Source organism: Strongylocentrotus purpuratus, unplaced genomic scaffold (assembly GCF_000002235.5).
Source record: "Strongylocentrotus purpuratus isolate Spur 01 unplaced genomic scaffold, Spur_5.0 spur5_scaffold_6, whole genome shotgun sequence".
Taxonomy (NCBI): Eukaryota; Metazoa; Echinodermata; class Echinoidea; order Camarodonta; family Strongylocentrotidae; genus Strongylocentrotus; species Strongylocentrotus purpuratus.
Window position 1 is genome coordinate 43,964,896 of NW_022145612.1, and position 17,683 is coordinate 43,982,578.

At 34.7% G+C, this 17,683-nt stretch overlaps 1 non-coding gene across 1 annotated transcript; it reads left to right on the top strand.

Annotated features, from left to right (window-relative positions):
- The first annotated feature begins 212 nt into the window (after window positions 1–212).
- Window positions 213–285, top strand: TRNAR-CCG. Its single transcript has one exon. It is a non-coding gene; the product is annotated as a tRNA-Arg (tRNA).
- The last annotated feature ends 17,398 nt before the right edge of the window (window positions 286–17,683 follow it).

Here is a 17,683-nt window from a genome sequence, read left to right on the forward strand (position 1 = left end):
TTGCTTGATATATGAAACAAAGAATGTAAAGCTGACGGAAATAAAATAATTGTTGCTGAATTTACAGTTTTGTTGCTTGAAATGCTATTCTCTATGATTCTGATTAAAAAAATAGGAAATTGATATCCAAATTCAACCCGACAACAGCACATTTCGGTTTAACATTGCTGACTGAATATTATATCCAATGTAGGTCGCCCGGCTGGCTGTCAGACCCTGTGGCCTAATGGATAAGGTGTCAGCCTCCGGAGCTGAAGATTGTGGGTTCGAGTCCCATCAGGGTCGAAATAATGGAGGACATTTTTACTCAAAACATGTGTATGTCATTACAACGGGAGATCAATTCCTTGATATGGCAACACTAAAATCTTGGGTAATATATGATAATTTATGAACGAAACAGACTCTCTCAGTGTGACATTCGTGGGAAAGTATGAATTAAAACCCTATCTATCACCTGATTATAAGCATTTCCTCAACGATTTCTATCACATTTCTGAATACAGTATACACCATACATATCCTGTATATATTCTTGATTCTAAGAAAGAATGAAATAACGTTTAAAATAGTCACCATTTTGGTGATAATTTCAAAATGAAATGTCAAAAAAATAACAGATTAGAATGTAGTACTGAACAAGCAGCAATATAATGATTTTGATCAATATGCTTCTTTTTCTGCTCCCACTTACAGGACATCAAGTTGTTGATGTCCACTTTGTTTCATTTGCTTATTATTCTTTGTCTCCTTCTCTTCCCCTTCCCTTGTCTTATCCTTTTCCTCCTCCACTCCTTTCCTTTTCTCCTCCTCCTCCTCCTACTTCTTCTTCCTCTTTTTCTCCTCCTTCTTTTTCAAGTTAAAACCAGGGATATATGTAGGGAAAATAATAAGTAGGCTTTTCTTTTTATTAGTGGACTAGTAGAAAATAAGGGGGCACTGAAAACTGCACCCCAGCACCCCCCCCCCCCTCCCCTTTTTCTTCATGATCTTGGATCTCTGCTGCAAGATAGTTTGCAGTCACAAACCCTCTACACAGTGAGACTAGGCCGACATCATACTGCATATGCTCTGTATATTTGACACGACCTTTCTATCTTGATTTGATTTTGTTTGTTGACTATTTTTTATATATTATATACACAATTACATGTCATAAATGACTATTTTTAGGAATTCTTCTTTTCCATTCTTTTTCTTTTTGCTTATTTTTTGGAGAAAATTATAAAATTATATTTTTTTTTTTTTTTTTTTTTTGGGGGGGGGGGGGGGGGGGGGGGGGACAAGACGGCCTAGCTAGTTTACTGAGCTCGGTTCTTATCAATGCTTTAGGAATTGTGGTTAGGTGTAGAGTCTTCAGACTATCTGCAGGATTGGTCTTGCTCATTGTTCACTGCTAAGGAATGATGTGTAGCGCCATCTATAGACAGGAAAAGTCAATGATACTTTTTCCTGTGACATTCAACAGTTTTCATCTTTTAAACTTGCATTGTATAAAATTATCTCTCATAATTTCTTCCCCAATCTCTCCTTATCCTGCCTCCGTTTACCCTTCACCCACTGGATGTTCATGCCCCGCCCCCTCCCATCTCTCTTTCTCTCTCTCCCTCTCTCTCTCTCTTTCTCTCCCATCTTCATGCTGCCCTCCTATCATCACTCTCAGAGAATCAGGGGCACACACAAGATTTACATTAAAAAATTAGTCTATCACAAGTATCAACAAGATTTTTTATTTCAGAATATTTCTTGACATAATGCATCATGAATAAGTTAGATCATTCCTGAATGACAGATCTTACATCATTTATATCATTACATGCATTTGATAGGAAATATTTTCTATTGCATGCCACCTCATGCGAACAGATGATCTTTCAAGGTAGGACTGCAACCCATATCACTCAATTCGCATTTATAAACAAGTTACCATAAATATATGACTTAAAGGTAATACAAAGTTTTGGGAAATTTTGAAAATTGGGTGGATAGTAATTCTGTACCATTTTGATGTATTTGGATGCCCCTGTGGAGGTATTATAAGCACTAGAAAATTTAGCCCCTAAAACACTTCTGCTTTCGAGAAAAATTTAATATAAAAATTTACCGGTGCTCCCGGTAAATTTTGATAAATTTCAAATAGCGCCTACGGCCGTACAATGGTAGCTGCGATCATAAAAATTCCTGAATATATAGTTGTGATATATAATATCCAAACGGGAATAGCTAATTGGTCGATTTTAGTCAAGAAACATCGTTTTATAGCTTAATCAATATATTGACCTTAAGAGGGAGCAATATAACAAAAAGAGTTTATTATTAATAATTTCATAACTTTAGACTCGATTTCAACCGCGACAATGATCAATGAATATTGTAGGATCGCATATGCTTCCAATATATTCATTTGAACCAAATTCATGACCCCATACCAAAACTTTGTATTACCTTTAATGATAAGCATGATTTGAGTTAATATGCTGCAATTAGAATAATTTGACATGGGCCTACTGTAGAAAAAAAACCTGAAATATGAATTAAGGCTCATGATTAGTAACTTGAATAACTTCACAAGAATAGAGTAATTACAGTCACAACAAATCTCTAAATATGCCAAACTAACAAAAGTTTTAAAAAATTAATTCAGTAATAATATCAGCACAAATGACAAATAAAATATGAAATTATACATAAAGAGCAAATGCAAAAACTGAACAAATTATGAACATACTTCCAGGTACATGTACAAGTCATAATTATATGATGTGATGTGGTTAATTCATTTCATATTTATTCTGAGTCTGATTGCTTCATTGCTCATACCCCCATGAACCATTTATATGATTCATCCTTATAAATAGTTTAGCTCAGCCCACTTTTTCACATCATATCAAATCTCCCGAAGCTACAAGGCTCTAATATGATCACTAATCATTACCAGCTGAATGGGACGTACATGATGACAATGATTCAATTTGTGGGCAATTGGTTAAAAGAGGGAACGGTCACGCCATAGTCAGCGAAAGTGTGACCCATATTTTTTTTTGTGATTGAAATTTCTTAAAGTAGATCACAACAGTATTTTAACGTCCTGGAACTAAAACAAGGGCAATGGGTTTTCTATTCTATTCTATAATTATATAACAATATGCAAATTGTATTTACGTGCATGCCACTTCCATTAAACACTAAACAAAACAAAAATAAAGTATACATTTTACATACAAAAAAAATACAATGTACTATTTGAAATCAAGATTCTTTATTCTGGTACAATGCAGTATCATTTGATATATGTTACAAAAATGTTTAGATTCCTGGTTCTGAAAACTATTAAAAGAAATATGAATGACTGAAGCTGAAACATCTGCTATTTACTATATTTTGCTGGTGAATTCTAGGTGTGGTCCATTAATAACCGATCCTATACGTACACAAACTATTTACATTTATGTAATGTATTTATTGCAATTCACTCTTATCTTGTCTCATCAGTTTTCACACAATTTTTTCATTCATATTTCTCATAACAATTCTGCATAGTTGCTTTTCTTCAAAACAAATTGTTGCTGTAAAAGAAACACTTCTCTTCAATATTGTCTGTCTGTCTCTCTCTCTCTCTCTCTCTCTCTCTCTCTCTCTCTCTCTCTCTCTCTCACTCTATCTTCCTGTTGTCCAACTCATTTCCCCTTCATCCAGTCTCTTTGTATTCTCACCCTTTTCCCTGCCCCTTTAGTTTCTTTGTTCCCCCAAGCACTCCACTCCAAAGATCATTTGATCCATACCTTCCTAAACTTGTAACACCCATTTGTCAACTCTGCAGTCTGCTAGCAACACAAAGACAGCCAACAGGTGACAAACAGAGCTTAACCCAGTCCACTTTCTATACCCACCAAAACGGAACTTCTATCTATCCTCCTCATTAGACAAATTGACAACATTAGCTCAGACCTCCTTTACAGAGGACCACAGGTTGTCTCTCAAAAATAATGACAATAATGACAAAAACGTGGCCAAGAATGGGATGGTTTAGTTTTGGTCAATTAAGGAGGAATGATAAGTTGTCTTCTCCACCAGGATATATCTGATTGACCCCGAGGAGATTGGGCTGTTAAGGAAGCATGAAAATGATTGAAAATGACATTGTCTGGACTGGGGGTAATTTGTCTATTGACATTCACAATCCATGTGACATCACAAACTCATGAATAGAAATGCAATTATCATAACAAAGTTACAAGTCAACATATAATGGCGGCATTCACAAACTGTTGTTGATTTTAAACAGTAAGGTAAACATTGACAGTAAGACACTATTTGTTTGGAGTCATAAGGGCATTCAGTTATATCACTTTACACAGATTTAATGCCCTTCTGGCTCCAAACATTATGTCAATGTTGCATGAATGGAAATTGTACTGCATAAGATTGTCTACCTTATCAAGTGACAAGACTAGGTTATAAAACTTTTTGACAACTTTTATTGAATAGGGAATACTTGGACATAACTTACACATGCCATTCATAGAATCTTACTTTATTCTCAATATATTTTAGCATTATGGTTCATAAATTTGGTCACACATTCACACATTTATCAATTCTTTGTATTGTTATGCCAGTTTATTCAGGCTCAAAATAAAAGTCTTTTATAATTTTTGTTTATCTCAAATCATCTCTCTCTCTCTCTCTCTCTCTCTCTCTCTTCTTCTACTTATAGGTTTGGTTTGGTTTTATTTTATTTACGATCATGAAATATAAAATACAATCAATTAATAATCAATTAATAATAATAATAATGATAATATGGACAAACACCATGGAACAGAGTGCATACATAATTTATGATCATAACCACAACAATATATTCCCAGACACTACACCATCCAATTACCCCCCCCCCCCCTAGCTAAATTCAATTTCAGTTTTATTGAAGGGTCTATTTTAGGAAAATAAAATACACTCATAATACAGATTACACAAATAACGGAACTAGGCAAACAGATAAATCATTCGAATACAAACAAAGTTAATCTATGAGGTTGAACAATTTTAAGGCTTTCTACCATTTAGACTATCTTATATTATTCTTGTAATCTTAGTTTCTTACAAAATTTCCCCAAACTTCACATGAGTTCATGTTCATGATTTTTTTATTTTAAACTATTGTTCCTCATTATGTTCAACAGGGCCTCATGGAAGACCACCATTTTGGGTGATAATGAGTCACCCTGTCTAGTTATCAGAAAGAAACTTTAAGGTCACTTACCTCTAGCCAGGTATTAAAGTCAGGTTATTAATATAACACAGCATTAAGAATAAATAGATTCAGAAACGAGCAGGAGTAATTGACAAAATAAAGCCAGGGTATTCTTGTATCTATAAAAAGATGAAATTAATTGTCATGTGAAAGTCTTTCAGTGTTTTGCATGATATTTGACATGCTAAGAGTCATGTAATACCTGTATTCTAAGAATAGGAAGATATTTATCTGAGTAGCATCTTGAAAGTAATGCCCTTACTTACATTGACTTGAAGGGATGGGAGGAAATGATTATTTCCAATAAAGCCTCCCAAAAATCCATATGGCATGTACATCATTAAATATATGTTTTTATTGATATGACTTCATGGAAACTGAGTACCACTGAAACACAAATAAATAAAGGGTAAATTTAATTAACAATGATGAAAAGGAATGTACTGCAGAACATGAATATGGATATAATAACTCAATACTGGTATCCAAATCTAATCATGAAATAAGATGACACTTAAGAAAAAAGTTTGGAAAGGACAAAGGGCTATTCAAGGTAATAAACTTAATTTCAACTCTAATCCTAATAATAATTGAAATCAGTATATAAGGGCTATTAATTTCTTATTTAACCTGGCCTATCTAGTAGATATCGTTGCTGTATCATGCATTTGCATCAAAATGGTTGATGACAATCATTTCACCGCATATTTTCTTTGGAAATCATAAAATATCTACTTTCTGTAATCATAACTTGACAGTTGAAGTTTGAAATTTATTATATCACCAAACAATCTAATTCTTTGTCTTCGCTTCCCTTTAAGCAGGTATATCAGACTGATGCGGAAGATGGATAGAAGAGGATCCTCATATTACCTTCACAAATGAAGTCTTTCCCCTGAATTGATGAGAGAAATGATCTGCTTTCAATCTCTAGCTCATGTCAGCTATAACCTACAGGTATAGTTCAAGGAAAAGGGGGTAATGTTAGAGCAAGAAAGAGAAAGGAGAGAGCTTGGGGTAGGGGGGGGTAGAAAGTGATGAAGAAACTAATGAAGAGAAGAGGTAGTGAGAAAGAGAGAGAGAGAGAGAGAGAGGGGGGGAGGGGGAAGAGAGAGGGGGGGGGGGAGAATGTGAGAAAGAAAAGATAATAGGAAGTGAGAGAGAGGGGGTGGGGGAGAGGGGTAGAAGGTGATGAAGGTACTAATGAAGAGAAGAGCCAGTGAGAGATAGAGAGAGAGAGAGAGAGAGAGAGGAAATGATTACACATTTGTTAAGGAAACGTTTAAGATAGAGACAAATATGACACAGGGGTGTCAACTTTTAAGATATGCATCAAATGTGTATTTATCTAATTTTGTATATTTAACAAAATGTTCAGCCGCTTTGATTAACATTATTGTTAACTTGTAAAGTGTGCTTTGTTAGTTTTTCATTTTTGTTTTTACTTGATGTAAATTTAATCACAAAGCTTCAGATTTTATAATGAATTAATCACCATGGGTTTCTTTAATTTGCAAAAATAAAATGTTTTTAAAAAATTATCCCAAAACATAATTTACTTGAATAAATCATAAATGGAATATAATACTTCACTCCAAATGTACTATAAGCCTAAACAACAATATATAAGACAAATTTTCAACAAAAATTAAATCATTATGTCATGAAATAGCTATAAAGGCCTGATTCGCCTGATATACAGTGTTAAACAAATCAAGCTGACATAGATTTACTAAACAGAAACATTACTATGGAATGCAACATTAACAAAGACACCCTACACACAATGAGTACACACACAGTGTTTGTTTCATTGCAAGACAAAGGAAGGCTACTTTGTTCTTCTTTCATAAATGTCAACAAAGGTTGGAGTGGGGTACATGATCAACAAAGTAAAGAGGGGGTCGACAGGCGCCAGGGATTAACAGGAGGCAGGGATTAACATTAAAGGATGATTTTGCAGTGCTGACATTTCTCTTGTTACATAAATACTTTCTCTTCAACTGTACAATTTTTAATCAATAACAAATGCTTTATCCACCACGAGTGCTAGCTAGAGTAGACCTTCATAAAATAACTGGATAGAATAAGACAAATCAATGTATCTCAGATAAATCTTCTTGAAACAAACTGTTATAAAACCATGGTAATATATGTACGAGTTGCCTAATCGTTCGCTGAGAGTTAAAAGGGTGAAAACTCACATAATTTAACACAGAATTAATGCCCTCTTTGCTCTCAATGGAATATATCTTAGCTCCTCCTCTTTTCCTCCATTGTTTGAAAAACAAGGGATTTTATACACACATCTGAAGTACATGTACTATCAATACCAACATAATGAAAACATGAACAAAACAAATAAAATGCAATCTCTCCCTCCCCCCTCCACCTCTTCCAACCTCCTCACACACCCCAATAGTAGATTAGCGTCCCTACATGAGGGGTTTGGTTGGCTGAGGACACAGGGAGATACCACCCCTATGAATGCACCCCTAATACCTTTGCCAGATGATAGGAGGGGGGAACCTGTTTGAGATCCAGGCACAGCTGTATGCTAATGAAGGACAAAGGGAATAGTTGAGTAGCAGGTGCGCTGGTATAGGGACAAAAGACAAAGATCTTTGGTCAGGGCTATCGGGGCTCGGGAGGAGCTTTTATCAGTGGGTACGCCTTGCCCTGCCTTGCCTTGCCCAAGATTCACAACTCACTAACACACAAACACTCCCTCACACTCACACACCCTCGTTCACGCACTCACACACACACACACACACACACACACCCAACACCCTCTTTCTCTCTCTTTCTCTATTTCTCTGACCATCTAGTCCTTTTGTCCATGCGCAGCCTTCCGCTAAGAAAATTTGGGATTGCAATCACGATTAGGGCATGCGGGGATAAGGAGCAAAACAACAATTAAGTGATAACAATTTGTGTTTCAAATTATGTGGTTTCAAATTGTGTATTTACATCAGGCAGCCTCCTTTGTTGAATTTTCACAAAAGCTTTATATAGTACTGCAACAAATCTATTTTAAAAAGTAAACAAGATTGATTACATACCGGTATATTTCAAACTTCAACAGGTAACGACAAATCAATTCAAAAATCGGAACAGAGTAGTAATTCTAGTAGTACTCTAAAAGTTCAAAGGCAAAGTTTTATTGACTTATTGTTCTCATATCCCCCCTAAACATATTTTCATGAAATAATCGGAAAAGCAGATCCTCCCACTATTCAGTAAACTGTTCCAGCATTGTTTACCTAAGAAATAAGTTTTGTATACTCTAGGGAGGGATTTAATGACTTAGACTTGAATAATGATAACAATCTTATCAGTAGGTCCAAACTTGTATGAAATGTATTCCAACTTAAGGACAATGTACTTCCTTGTTAGACCACAGAGACACCTGCTTGCAACTCTTAAGTGGTGTGTTTGAATAATTATTTCTTTAATAACACATTATTTGGTCAAGCTAAGAAAAAAACACAGAATCCTACACAGGATACAAGTATGTTAAACAGACCATTTGGTTGTTGTTTTAAAGACACAAAGAAGTAGGATATAAGCCATCATAAAATATAATAGTATTGATTACGTTTATTAATTTTATTAAGAGAACTGCAAATGCTTTATTAATAAAGCAGAAGTTTAAGTTTTTGTCCATTTTTATGATTCCCCACCTTATACCCATAGATCCTCTTTAGTCCAATCAGGAGTCTGCATAAAGTTCAGGGAATAAAAAATGGTCTGCTTTTTCTTATCATAATTAGTCACCCTCTGCAAAATATCACCAAATTCAGACAACATTGCATTTTATGACAACAATATCACATTATTAAAAGAAATAATTTCAAACACTTTAGGAAAAAAATGAACCAGTATGAACCTCACAATGGGAAAAATATTAAAATTCAAATTTTAAATACAATTCCTTTAAATAATTTCCTTTTACTAAAGGCTAATTACTACAAGGTTTTACAGAAAGATAATTTCATACAATAAATATTCAACACCTCTAATTAGATTAAAGTAATAACAAGACTATCTGTATCACTTGCAACAGTCATATTCTTTGAAAAAAAGATGAAAATACATTTCTACAGAATCAGTATTGTTGATAACAAAGGTTCTATTTAAAAAAATTGTGAATACTCACTCCCCATGGAAACCTACAGAGTACATCTATAACAAATGTTATCAAATTCTAAGAATAGATATTGGTCAATTTTGTGTGGTTAAACGAATACAAATTTCAATGACAGCTGCAGATGTGGTGTGTGTTTTTTAGACTGATTATCATCATTTAATTTTTCCGGTAAAAATTCATAACGTGGATCCCCATTTAAAATACAATCCGCTGTTAGCAAAATCAGGCTCCATGATTTCTAATATCCCTTTCAGAAAGAAAACAAAATAAAGCCCTCTTGGCCCACACCACCAAGGGCTAGATAGGCAAAAATAAACACAAAGCAATTGAACCACAGTATCACAGACAACTTACAAGCGCATGTTCACGCCAACACTCATAAACTCTGACCTCCTTTTTTAAACTTTGTTGCACTGTTACAAGCTGGCTGCATTCACACTGCACTGCTCCACCTTACATCGGTACTAGGTGGTGTTCACATTGATTGACCCATTATGTATCATTCATGATCAGTTATTAGGGCGAAATAATCTTCCATGGATTTTGATGTTTGTTTAGCTTTTCAATGATGTGATTTTAAACTGGTCAAGTCTTTACCAAATTATCTTGTAATATTGTCATCTTACAAGTGGCAGCATAAAGATTTACATACTTTATACTGAATAAATAAAGAGTGAAATAATACATTCTTGAAAAATCTTACACAGATATAGCAATTTTAGATATAGCAATTTTAGATATAGCTATATATACATGTATATATATAATCCATGACTGAGCAATATTGAGTTTGAATCAATGGCGCTTGAGAAATGTCATTCTATTTTCCATTTTTCAACTCAAAAACGGTTTGAATAATGTTTGTACTTTCTCATTGTCCAAAATCAAGAAAATCTTGAATATCTCTTTTCTGAAAAATCCCTGTGTTTGTGGGTGTGTAGACTATTCAGCTGAGTGTCCTTAGAGTGACCTTAAATGACCTTTAACACTCTAATCATGATAATCCACAACCCCACCCATCAACAGGTCAGTTATGTCTGGGAGTAGTCTAATATCTAGTCCTTGTATATTGATATATCCACTCTCACTCACACAGAGAACAAGAGCACTAAGTCTAACCAGGGACGTGATAGAGAAGGACTTGAATCAAGCCGTTCTCCTTTGACCCCATGCTCCAAGCCGCCGGAAAGTTATGCGCTAATCTGCAGCTGTTGACCAGGTGGTGAAATAAAAGAGCGCATGAAATTTTAGGATTTAGAATTCCTACATCAGAAAATGGTATCACAGCAACTGTTCGCTGTCCCTTCCAATGATTTCTCATCCATTGTTGAATGTGTAAAGAGTAGAACAAGCGAACACAAACTTGTGTAATATCATTCTTTTTTAAACTTGAAAAATACAAAAAACACGCGAAAACACGCATTAGCAAACTTAATGTTATTGAAGATTGTAAATCATGGATCAAATAACGGGACATTAAAGCATGCACAAATTAGCGCATCATCCTAAAATATTGAGTTTTTGACAGGATGTAATTTTTCTTTTACCAACTCTGGCACACAATTTAAAGGCAGGACGGAGTTCTAAATTTGAAAATTTGTTTGAAGCACTATTCCCAATAAAATTCCCATATAAGTTTTAATTTACACTGTAATTTTGCCGGTAATTTAATATTTTGTAATAAATGTAAAACTGGTGCCTGTCTTCCGAAATTCCCCGCAGTGGAAGCGCGGTTCGGAGCATGGAACTTCAAAGCCAAGTGGAATGTTACACATCCCATTGTTACGCTTTAGAACTCAAGAATGCGTTTGAATAAATTACAAGAGTTTCGCCTCCTGTTCTTTCACCTCCCTGGTCTAACAGTAGTAGAAATACTTGTCATAATTAATATGGAGAGGTTAAGGGACAGAATAGGCCATAATGTTTTTTTTAAGTGTTCATACTACACAAATGATTATATATTAGCTCAGTAGTAGTTTCTTCTGTCTTGAAAAAGACAAAAAAGACAAAAAAAATGGGGTAAGGAATGAATTTGATATCGAGTCCCCCACCTCTACGTGGTGAGGATACATGTTCCCCATAACAACACCCCCTCCCATTTAAAAAGGGGGATGCTGAGCATGGTATAATTCCATCAACATTAAAATGATAATTATATAATATGTCTTTCAAATTCGCAAGGGGACAATGAGGCAGTAGAATCAGCTGCACCCCTACCCTACCATAATCCATAACTCTCTAATATTTGGAAGAACAATGAAAATGTGAGAAAAATATGGGGAGAGGAGCTACAAAAGCATGTAATGTCGACTTGGGTACAGATAATCAAATGTTCTCTTCATGTAACCAAAAAATGAAGACGATCATTACTCATAGCATGCACACATAAAATTGTGATCAGGGTCTGATTATAGACCAGCACTGGTCAAGACTGACCACTACTCTGCAACAGAAGGGTGAAGTTGAAGACCATGGGGGGCTCCAAAGAGGTAATTGCTATGCAAACAGAGGGGTAATCTGACACCCTTCTCCCTGATTGGACAGAATGGATTCCTGCTGCTCAATGGGATATTATTGGCTAAGGAGCGGAAAGGGAGAAAGGAGGGGTATGGAGGTAACTAGTTCTAACTCCAGACACAGTTCATTCCATATTGCCTTATACTTTTAGGTGAAGATACGTTTTATGACTACTGTAACATCATTATTAAAGTAAAGGGAAAAGGATTGCATTGAGAACAGATCTATCTTCAATGATTGAACACATTATTTCAAAGCCATGTTAGGGAACTTGTCCGAACTCTAATTCATTTTTAATAGTCATATGGTCTCATCAGTGAGATTTTAAAATAAATATTACTACATAAAATTAAAATTAAAATTGTCACAAAGGGCATATGCTGTATACCTATCTTAAAAGGTTTTAAAAAAGAGGGTATTTTCAATGTGTTAGAAGAGTAATATGCTTCAATGGCTTTTTAAAAGGTTTTTATGTCTTTTAGCAACCAGAAGTAGTCAAAAATCAATTCTTTTGATATGACAATGATGGTAATGATATTTTATAACACTTAATACAGATTTTCATTTCTTTTATTGCACTCAATATGGATGGCAGCCCTGCCCATCCCCTCACTGCCATTTCCCCTTTCAAAGCCACTTATTTTTGTCATTTCCATATTATTTCAGATAACAGAGTAAGTTCAATAAAAGAAACAACTACATACATGTATAAAAATTATAAAAATGCCTATAAAACCAGTGTAGGGGGATATTATTAATATGAGCATGATGTGCCGCTATGACACAGTTCTACACATTATATATATTCTTCTGTGTATCTTGATTATTAATTTCAATAAAATTATAAGAAGTGCAACTGAATACCGGTAACAACATAATTACCAACAATATACATTTGTATAAAATTTAAATTTCCATCAAAGTTATGACACAAATGTACCTTTAACCATTATAATGCCTGCTCAGAGCCAGACAGGTATTAACTCATACACCACCGGTATTGAAATACAGAGACAGTGTCCTTCTAGCTCCGGTTTAACTTACAGCCTGAATTTTGAGAACTCCTGATTACTTCGTAAATGAAGAGATTAGAACTGTACGGTTGTCAGAGACCACATTAAACTTTCACTTCACAATAGAGAGATGATTAATCAAAAAAGTGTGTAATTCAAATAATGAGAACATAACAGGGGGATCTGATAACAAATCTAGCTTAGGTTGCTGGCAGGAAGACGACGACGTGATGATACTCATCTGACGAACATAATCCTTAAAAATGAATTTGCAATTTTTACATGAACATGATCAGTGAAAGGTTTTTGGAAACTGAATGAAATATAAACTTGCTTAATTAGATTTGTTTTCCTCCATTAAACTGACTCAACTTGAATAAAAATCATTATACTTTGTACAAAAAAAGAGATGAAAATAGAATAGAATTAATGAGTAAATAACAAATTGTTTTGTTACAAGCCTACAGTTATCTTTCCTATAATGGGATTCACTTGACTATTAGATCATCTCTCTCTCCAATAATACTCCTTCATCCCTCCCTCCTCTCCTCTCCCCACCCTCCCTCCCTCCTCTCCTCTCCCTAACCACCCCTCTCCATTCCTGTCTCCTTTCTCTCCTCCTAGGTCCATGCTCTCTCCCTCTTTCTAGCCATGCCATGGTCTGGAATAAAGAATATCTCACTCAAGATCCCGCCAACACCTTCTACGTCCTCGGGGCATGCTCAGTGCAGTCAGCCACGCGACGACAACGACCAGACCAAAGCTAAATTAACGGCACGGCGGCAATAAGATAGGCGACATGGCACCAAGACAAATTTCTCAAAATCATATTTTTCATTTTTTTGTTGTTGCCTAGAGTGGATGCTAACTCCATTGTAATTCTCTTTTATTTTGTTTTTACTGTAGCTGTCTCCTTATTGATGTACCTTGTTTTCACTAGGATCACCAGAGAGAGACTTCCGTCTGAAACACGGACCAAGACAGTCGGAGGATTTGATGAGGAAAAAGTTCATAAAGAGGAGCCTTTAAATCAATACCAACTGCAAATTACACAAAGATGAAGATGGCAATCTGAAGGCATTAACACAGAATTGAGAATTCAATTTGCTTTTTTTTATTGATTTAAGTATACCATGTGTTCAATCTCTCATTCTTGATACAAAATTATATTTTAAGTGAGAAATAAGAAATTACATATGGAAGACACTCCAGTGTGATTTCTATGGGGGAAATGAAACAAAAAGGACGAGACTCTCAGAAAAAAGTGTACATGTATCAAGGAAGCATATAAGGAAGGGTGAAAGAGAATAACAACTTTAAATGTTTTCTTTCAAACAGGATACAGAGAATCCATCAAAACAGAAAAGCTGTTTAATGATGTAAAAACTTTCAAAAGATGTAGACTGACCTAGTATTGCCCAGTAATCTAAGAAGTTTCCTAAGCAAAATCTTTTAGCCATAATCAAAACACAAAGTCCAGTCCTAAACACACTTTAAACCTAGTTTACACAAAGCTTAAAAGGGTCTAGTGGAAACGTGCATTTAAGATTTATCACCTGTTCATCCTGTGGGGAGAAATCATTGCTAGGATGATTCTCGCCCTCCCGTCTTGGTTGCCGCGACGACCGTAGTGGGCCGACTAGCGCCATCAAGGCGCCACCTTAGCTTCGGGCTATAGACCAACAAGTTTGCTTTCTTTCACTCCACCTCCACTTTTTGTCACTTTTTCCTCCCCGGTTGTAAATCATTTTCCGTCACCTTTTCCATTTTTCCTTGTCATCGTTTTTCTTTTGGCAAATCATCACACGTTTCTGTTTTGCATTCTCTTAATGCACTGTGTTCATTATTCCGTTGTAGGTTCAATCCATTATTAATCACTGACTCATTCTCTTTCAATCTCTATTACAGTACTGTCTATCATTAATATTCCTCATTTCCACCACACATCAATTTTAAGAATGTCTACTTATTCATCATTAACCAATTCCATTTTTTTCATATTTTCTTTTCACCCAAATCATTTTCTGTGAAAGTTGTGTCATTCTTCAAACTAATATGTATAATTGTGTTTATATTTGCAAATCATCAATTTTGTTTTTTTACTAATGGGTTTCTTACAATAAAGTAACCTCCCACTAAAATGCAATTATACAAAATATAACACCTACTAAAACCCATGCATCTAATAAAAATGAAACAGTTTTCCATACCTCAATTTAGAATAAACAAGGAAACAAAACAAATCGTCAGCGGTTTCATGAACCAACATATCCGGGATATATATCAATGTGCGGATTTGTTGAATCGTAATCGGACAGCAAAAGTTCAAACAATGTTTTGACCATCTCCAAGTGGTTGATTACGAAAGAAAACTATTTCATACAAGATTAAAACCTCTGCTATAGTCATAGTGTTATTGTTGTTGTTTTTCTGTGGGAAACAAACAATCCCTGAGTTTCAAACTGCACTGTATGCATTTATATTTGTATTTCTTTGCTTCCTCTCTCAGTATATTCATCAAAAATATTCCCAAATCTTCACAAGAATCTGGAAAAAGTTGAATGATATTTCCACTAATTAATTTTAAAGCAAAAGTGCAATAGAAAATTAGACAGATTCATTACTAGCTTTTACTACTATTTTAAGCATTTAGGTGCACTGGAGTTCTTCAGTGTAAATGCATTGAAATCACAATACAGTGTTGGATTTAAGTGCTATTTTAAGCATCAAAGTGCAAGGGAGTTCTGATAAAATTGAAAGACTAGAAATACAACAGGCACAAACTGAATGGGGAAAAAGGGAAATAAGGATGGATAGAGGATAAAAAGGATTCAAATCACTTATGAGGCTCACAGACATGGACACAATTTATAGAGGAAAAACCTATAGAGAAAAAGAGATAGTTTGGAATGGGACAAATGTGTGACATTATGGGACATAATCAACTTAGGGGGCCCCTCTGTTTAGACAGATGTTTCGGCTAACTTCAGCAAGGAATTGTTATTGGCTGATGCACTGCAAGAGGCTGAAGATAGCGCACCATTTGTTACAATTATCTAAGCTTGACAATGGACTTATTCACACTTGCCTCCTCATTCTTTGTCATTCATAATTTATCTCAAATCACAGCTTTTAGGCATTTTACCAGCAATTCAACAGGATTTCAACCTTGCTGCCCCTTTGCCCATCCTTATCTCATCATACTGATAATGCAATGACAAAATTAGGCGAGTTCAGCCTGAAATAATATATTTTGAGAAGATGAACAGATGATGACAAGTTTCTATCCCCTGTAATAAAAAGTATAATTTCCTTTTTGAATGCATGTAAACAAGACAAATCTCCATATATGGATAATAAACAACGAATATCACTCTTCAGCAGTCTCTCTAATTAGTACTCAAGCATAATATATATCTGCCATGGAGACAAAATATAGTTACCGGTACTGATAAAATAGAAAAGCACACAGCTCAGTCATCCTCAATGAATTCAAGTTCAATCCAATCATTTTTGAAAGAAACTACACCTCTTCCAAAGTTAGTATCTCTTTGAGAAAATAGTTCTTAAACTAAAATTATGGAGAGTGTCTTTGATTCTTGTCTACCTCAAATAAATGGGATGATAAGAGGGTTTTTTTTTCAATATGAAAAGTGAAAAACATGCATGTACTTTGACTTTGGACTAACCTTCTATCCACCTACGCCACTGAAGTGATCATTAATGATTTCTCTTTAGGTGTTGTTCTTGTCTTACCTGCCAAAGAATACAAACTTTACACCTTGTTGATTATTAAGCAATGAACAAGCATTCCTAAATATAATCATACAAAGAAGACCTTTAGTGTAAAAAAACATGGATGTATGATGACAGTAAATATACAAAGTACTTAACCTTTGGTTCACAGCATGCTTTCCAAAACACATATTCTTGTTGTATATTGAATCTAAACATTCAGAATTTTGAAGATAAGGAGATGGATAAAGAAAATAGTTGCCAAGGAAAGCTTACACCTACAAGATTAATGTTCAAAGTGTAAGACTTAGTTTAGAGGTGGGCAGAATCTGAAGAGGTGTCTAGAAAAATGTGAAAGGTGAAACAAAAATAATATTTTTGGCAGTTAGCCTGGGATATATAGTTCCTTAATGTTCGTAATAATAATTTGTAAATCAAGGATTGAGTAATCTTTAACTTTGGAGGAACGAATTAGGAAAACATCTCCAAAACCAATGTAAAAATGCTAGAAATCATTGGTAGAATGAAGATTTTAGTCAAAGTAATATGCCTTGGTTAATCTTACATCTCTTAGACAAATCTTAACACACTTTCATTAGAGCCACTTGTAGATATTTTATCAATAATAATCAAGAATCCATTATGATTTTCATACGTAGTTCTATTTTTAAAAGAAAAATCTGAACACACAAACTGTTGCATTGAAATATTTAGGATATTTCCTCTCGATGCAAGTATGAAAAAAGGGGTATAATTGATAAAAACAACTAAACCATGAAAATATGAACTCAAGTTCAAATAAAGGTCACTGTTTTAAACATAGTTAGAAAAAGAATAAGTAAATAACCTCCTCCACCTTGCCAATTAATTAATCATGTTTTCCTTCCTCCTGCTATATCCAATAATAAATCATTATAATGCCAAACATAATCCTCGCTTTACTTGAATGCTCTGCTCAAAGTGTGAACATTCAAGAAGACACAGATCCAATGTACAGGGCAAGACATA